This window comes from Propithecus coquereli, unplaced genomic scaffold (genome assembly GCF_000956105.1).
Source record: "Propithecus coquereli isolate 6110/MARCELLA unplaced genomic scaffold, Pcoq_1.0 Scaffold280, whole genome shotgun sequence".
NCBI lineage: Eukaryota > Metazoa > Chordata > Mammalia > Primates > Indriidae > Propithecus > Propithecus coquereli.
This window is the reverse complement of record NW_012148397.1, coordinates 186990-193787: the sequence shown is the minus strand read 5'-3', so window position 1 is coordinate 193787 and position 6798 is coordinate 186990.

The window sequence follows — 6798 nt, the reverse complement described above, 5'->3', positions numbered from 1 at the left end:
AGCAGGGGACTAATACACACATGAGACTCGAACACAGTGGCACAGAGACCAGGCACCCGGCCTGCCTTGGGCGCCAGTGGGCAGGAGGACACAGGTAAGGCTTTTAAGAGAAACCCCAAGACCTGAAGAAGAGTCAATATTAGCCAGGAAATAGGACAGAGGGCAGGGAAGGTGAGGAGAGGGTGGAGTTCCAGGTGAGCGAAATTGTGCGGACTCAGGAGAGCGGGAAAGAAAGAGGCCAGGTTGAGGCGTAGGTGCGACTTTAAGACAGGAGCATGAAAGATTAGAAGGAGGGAAAATATTTCCCAGGTCCCTTGTATGCCCTAGTCCCCGTGCCATAAAATGGTGTGTAGAGAACGTCAGCACGGTCCTCGGCACATGCTAATAGGTCACGTTCGTTTGAGCGCTCGCTCCAGAGCAGGCACCATGCCAAGTTCTTGGTATACACGTTCATCAGGATCACAGAAACCCTCTGCACCTCTGACGAGGAAAAGTCAGGCCCAGAGAGGTCGGCTGACTTGCCCACGGTCTCTCACATGGGGCGGAGAAGGATTCGCAGTCTCGTCGGTGTGGTGCCAGAGCAAGGCACCTCCGGGTAGGTCTCCCCACTGGTGACCCTCAGAAATCCATGCTCTTCTTCTCACTGTGCTGCTGCCAAAGCCTCTGAAGAAGATCAACCGAAAACAACAGCATCCTCTGGCCTGGATGTGCAGGAGGGCTTGGCCTGGCCATTCCGCCCCCGCCTGGCTGGATCTGTCACCCTGACCTCGCAGATACTCTGACTTTGCCATTTATGACCCGTCAAGGCTCCGCAACAACCCGGCCTGTCCGCTCTCGTCTGTGTCTACGGGTGACTGATCCCTGTTTACCTACCCCACATTCAGCCTCAAAGGGCCGAGACATTCCTTCCATGCAATCCGGAGGGTTTGTGTAACCTCTCCACGCAGTGCAGTCTGTTTGCTGCCTGAAGAAATGAGTTGGAGGAAGAGAGTGAAGAGCTCTGCTGAGGTCAGGGGGTGACACTGCAGGAGACCTGAGCGCTGACCTCAGAGGCTGTGTCCCCAGACCGCTCCACCTTCCCCCACCGCCGTCTGCCAGAGCGCAGCAGCGCATCACCGCGACAGACAGTGCCCCAGCCTAGTCGCTCAGCAGCTCTGAGCCCAGCCGAGAGTCAACAGCCAGTCACGCTTCCCTGAAGGGTCCCCACCATTCTCCTGAGCCCCGATGGCCCAGGCTGGCTCCCTGAGGCAGGACACAGGCTGTGAGTCATAAATAACTCATGGGCTGGTTCCCAAGTTTCTCTAAATGGGGGCAAGGGGTGGGGCAGGGCTCGAACAGGAGATTCTGCAAAAGCCTGCACATTTAAATCCTTTCAAGAGAGACCAGGGGGCACGAGTGGCAGCTCAAAGGTGGACACTTGGAAACTCTGAACTCTTCTGTTCAAGAAAATGCCTCTGAGCCCCCCTGGCTACAAAATTGGCGTCGGGAAATGACAGGGAACTGGGTGATCTAAACAAGAGAAAAAACAGGGAGGAAAGAACTGATCTCAAATTGTTTTTATACCTATACAGGGCTTAGTTTTTCTGGGTTACATCTATTTTTTATTAGTCTCTGAGGTCCCAACTTTGGACAACTGCTACGTATTTTGACAGGGCAAAGGTTTACAAAGACAAAGGCAGATGTGAAACATGAAACGATTATCTAGTCATCTATCTTCTCAACAGAGAGCTTTGCCTACACCGCCAAAAAAGTGAAGTTACTTTAGAATTGATTTGAAGGGTATGTGTAGGACATCCAGATGGGGTCATTTGGTTTAAAATTACTCCAATTACCAAATAGACCGAGTCAGTTTACAATGTCCACTAGGGGACTCGAGTGATCCGGTGCGTTACTTCGCATAATCATTGGGAGTTGGGTGGGACGGTCTCTACCCGGATGCCACAGGGCTGGGTCCTTTCCAACACTGTTGTTATCAGCAACTCAGGGGGACAGACGGAAATTCAACACCAGTCACTTAGGGAGCTCCTTCAGGGTCATGCTGTAGGAGACACTTCACAGGCACAATCTCTAGTCCTGACAATACTCCATTTGCAGATGAGGGACCCGGTTCAGAGCGGGTAAGACGTATAAAAAGCACATCAATTTCATCTGCAGCTGGCACTGAGCTGGGAAACAAATTAAAACTAGTTGATGGCACATTCTAGATCCAAAGAGATTTCGACAAGCCAGGAACAGACTGAATCTAGGGAAATGGAGCCTGCTGGGGACTGTCGTATATTTCTGTGCCCGGGTTCAAACACAGCAGCACACAAATATAGGATGCGGGAGACGTGAGGAGGAAAGGCCCGGGCTTGAGCGCACCGTCCATGCTCGGTGAGTCACCAGAGTTATGTGTCTGCGGGGAGGCTCCTGAAATTCTGGTCTGCATCGGGAGCAGACAGACTGCAGCTCAAGGAGGTGTAGTGTGGTGCTCGCTCTGTGATGAGAGGCTCACAGCTGGGCATCTGGGTTCCGTTGTGAGACTTGAACCCTCAGAGGGCAGCAGGAGCCCGGCGGGTCCATCTGGGACTTGGCAACCAGGAGGCAGGGGCACTTGGAGTCAAGGCGTGTGTGGAAACATTAAAGGGACCATGTTTAGAATGAAAAACAAAAGGCAGGGGAAGGGTGTCATATTGGCTGTCTCCAACTTCCCAAAGACCCTCTGGCATAGGAGGACTTATTATACATGGGCTTGTGAATATAAAAAATCAGGACTAATGTATAGAAGGGAGTATGACTTCATGCTGAAACCAACAAACAAAAAGCTTTCTTTACAACCTCAAGAACTATGGGAAGATAAATGGATAGGGTGGAAGGTATATTGAGAGGTAGTGAGTTCCCCATAACTGGAGATGATCAAGTATGTTCTGTTAGAGTTATGTGTGGACTTTTGTGGGCCCTATGCATTTTGACTTCCTAGTGACCTCTTTTTCCATAAAAAAAAAAATTTAACTATATTTTATGACTGCATTAGTATGACAACAGATATCATCCATGCTAGATTATATTCTTCCTTTTCTTTTGATTTTTAAAAGAAATGAAAACATTTTTGTGGACCCAAAACATTCTAGTGGGCCCTGTGTCTACCATACCTAGTGGAGAAGTCGGGCCTGCCTGCCTCCAGTTCACCTGCCAGGGTCTGTAAAGCCGACTCAGATTCTTGCACTGGTTGGAAGGGGGATGTTAAGATCAGATCTCTCGACTCCTCCCAATCTGAGATTCCCTTGGGTGAATTCCGACAAAGCATAGAGAAGGGCCCAAAACCTCTTTTTGCTCTTGTGAAGGTGGCCATGTTTTAAAGGGAGCACAAGTTAAAGAACTATGTCCATGCTATGAGTCCATTCTGCAAAAAGTATACACACACGTCTCAATGACTACAGATGGGAACACTTGAGACCAAGATTAGGGGCCTGGGGTGAAAATGAGGACTAGAAGTCCTTTTGTTTGATGTCCTCCTATTTCTGTCTTGTTCACACACTTACATTTAACAAGGAGCATGTATTGCTGTCATAAAGGTACTAAACACAAAATACTAGCAGAAGTCTATAAATTTTGCTTTAATTTTTATTTGGGGAGGGTTAGCCCAATTTTCCGTTCTTCATCAGATCAGGAACACTGAGTCGCGACGGATGACGCTGTGAGGATGTCACTGTGCATGTCTGGTGTTTTCAGTGCACAGAACAACACAGGAGAAAGCTCTACAGCACCCAGGATGCAACCAAGAGCTAAGATACCAAACAGGGCCGTCTTTCCTCAGGTTCCACGCAGACAAATTCAGAAACACACACATTCTGAAATCGCCTGCATCAACTTACTCATCTTGGTCATCGCAGGAGTATTTGATTTTGTTCTGTATCTTCTAGAACCGCAATTCCTTCCCAGGTGGAACGGCTGCTAAATGCCTTCGGAACAGGAGTCACGAAACACCCCATCACCAGGGTTAGGAAGGAGGGCGAACAGAACTTCACGGGGCTAGCAGGACCGACCAGCCCGTCCTCTGCGTTATCATGCATAAAAGACACAACCTGCATAAAGATCGTTCCGATATCAGGCAGGTCTCCTTTTCTATTCCTGAGGTTTTTTTAATCGGTTCTGAGTTCACCACAATAAATATCTTTGAAGGGCTGAGTGCTTTTGAGACAAATTCCCTCATTGGTATAAGCTGAGAATAGGATCAAAAGGGATGATACAGGAAGATCGAATTTTAAGCATTCCCTAATTGGAGGAAAAGAAAAATCTAAGGAGACAGCTATGCCCTGAAAAAGGAAAGAGGGAAGGGAAAAAAAAAAAAAAGAAAAGAAAACCCTGGAAATCTGTTGATTTGGAATAGCAAGACCAGGGGAATAGGCCCCATCTTCTTATATCTCTGTCTAGTGCCTAAAACCAAAAGAAGTCCTATCCTTCCAACGATCACATGTGCACAAAACTATTTTTTAAACCTCGCCTGTCTGCCAGGCCATGTTGGGCGTCTTTGTGGGATGCTGGTGGGGAAGAGGACTGCCACACCTCCCCAGGAATTCTCACTGCAGAGAACATCTGGGTTTTTCACATCTCTGGTGCCAAACAAACAAGCATTTCATTAAATGCTGTGTATTGTGTTCTAAGGACAAAGCCTGCAGAGAAAAAAACAAATAAACAAACAAATTAAAAATACAAATAAGCAGAACCCCCAAACTCTGTCAATGGTATTTACTTGCTATCACGGTCCTCTACAAAGGTGGAGATCTCTCTAATTACAGAGTTTTCCACAATCCACATTTCATGTCAAGATCATCCAACAAATAATCCAAACAGTATATGAAAAGCCCAATACCTTCTCCTTCACTTTTCCCCCTACCCCACCCCTACCCACCCCTACCTGAATGATACCCTTGGAAAGAAACTTACAAATTTCATTTGTGTGTATTTTGCTTCCTCCCCTCGAGTCCCTGTAACCAAATGTGACTTGTTCTCTAACTGCACCAGAAAATCAGAATTTATTGTACATATGTTTGTGTTCCACTTAATAAAAAAACCTATATTTTAAGATAAACTTTGTTAGTAATTCATGAGGTAAGTGACTATTTATGCTAATCAGGCAGAAATATATTCTCAAGCATAATGCATTACATAAATTTGAATGCAAAATGTTCAATTATGAAGTAAATACAGGTAATGCAAATAATAAATTACCTCTAATAAAAATTATAAAAGATGTATCTTCAAAGAGAGAGCGGCTTTAACTTACAACTGTGAATTGCTTAAAGAGAAAAGAATTAATAAATGCTGAATTACTCTGATGATTATTCAGCACATAATTCACCTATTCATAAAGACTCCTAGTAATCAGACTGTTGTTTCACATCCTCCAATATGAGGCAAGACTGTTTCCTCAGCAATTTTACCCTTATCAGATTATCTCGTCTGATTCTATTAATTTTCTTCCATGAATCTGCTAACAGTGATTTGTGATTTACTTACCCGGCTAACTGAAAACTGTTAAAAGGATTTCTCTAACACTAGATCTAAGAACAGTGTACGCCTTATCATTTGGTTACTCTGAAGAACTCTTTCTCGAATCAATTTAGTTGGTTTCATGGTGAAATTTAGTGGACGCTGGTTAGTTCTGCATCATAAAATCAGCTCCTAGATAAAGACTTCAGATACTATATTTGAAGCATCCCATTCTATTCAGATTATGTATGTCTGATTCCAACATGATACACTTGAGTTGCTATAACTCACAATCAGGAAAACCATATCCCTTTTAGCTTTTAATCTTTGTAATTTGGACAGGAACAGAGGGGTTTTATTTTTCTTTTTTGCATGAAGATGTTATGTATGTACTGATGTGAAACTAAAATTATGTTTTTGACGGGACTGTCTCGCAATATTCTACGTGATTCGACCCATGCCTACTCCCCCTCAAAAATCTGTAAATATTCATTGCTTCCAGAAACTTTAATGCTACTGGTTCGAATTGGTCAATAATGACAAATGCATGGTTTCTAAATTACTGTATATTGTTCGACAGAGATTACTAGAGTATTATATGGCAAGGGGATATTAAGCAGTGAGAAAACACAGTTCACATTGTATTTGGATTAGATTGGCTTGGATAGAAGTGAAACAAACGATGTTAGCAAAGAAGTCTAAAGAAATGTGGCCTGCTGTAATTGTAGAGAATCAAAAACCTGAATAGTACTAATTAAAATGAGAGAGCTCAATTGTTATAAAAGAAGTGCCGCTAACAGAGAACTGTAAATGTTTAGACACCCCTGTGAATCACTAAATAATAAAGTAAAAAGGACAAAAATGAGAATGAAGTTACAAGCCTGTGAGCACTGCTGCCACACATCTAAAAAACAATTCTGATCCTCTTTTTTCAAGAGAAAAGGGGACACTATAAAAGATTCTGCAAGAAAGGAAAGAAAAATATCATGGCTTGACAGCAGTGTACAAAAATAAACCATAAAAAATGTGCAGATGATAATACATTTAGTTTCCCAAACATGGGCATTTAATTTCTAGAAATGATATATAACAATGCAACAATGAGGTATGCAGCCATGAATCTATATGCCATGGTCTTTGTCATTAGTGAACTTTGTTTATAAAATATCACATATTTATAAACGTAGCAGTTTCAGTTTTCCTGGCCAAAAATACTTTTTTGGGAGGCATCTACCATACCTTACAGCTTTTAACAAAAATGTGATGCAAAAGGATTTTAAAAAATCGTGAACAAAAAAAAAAGAATTCTTTCTAAATACACTTAAA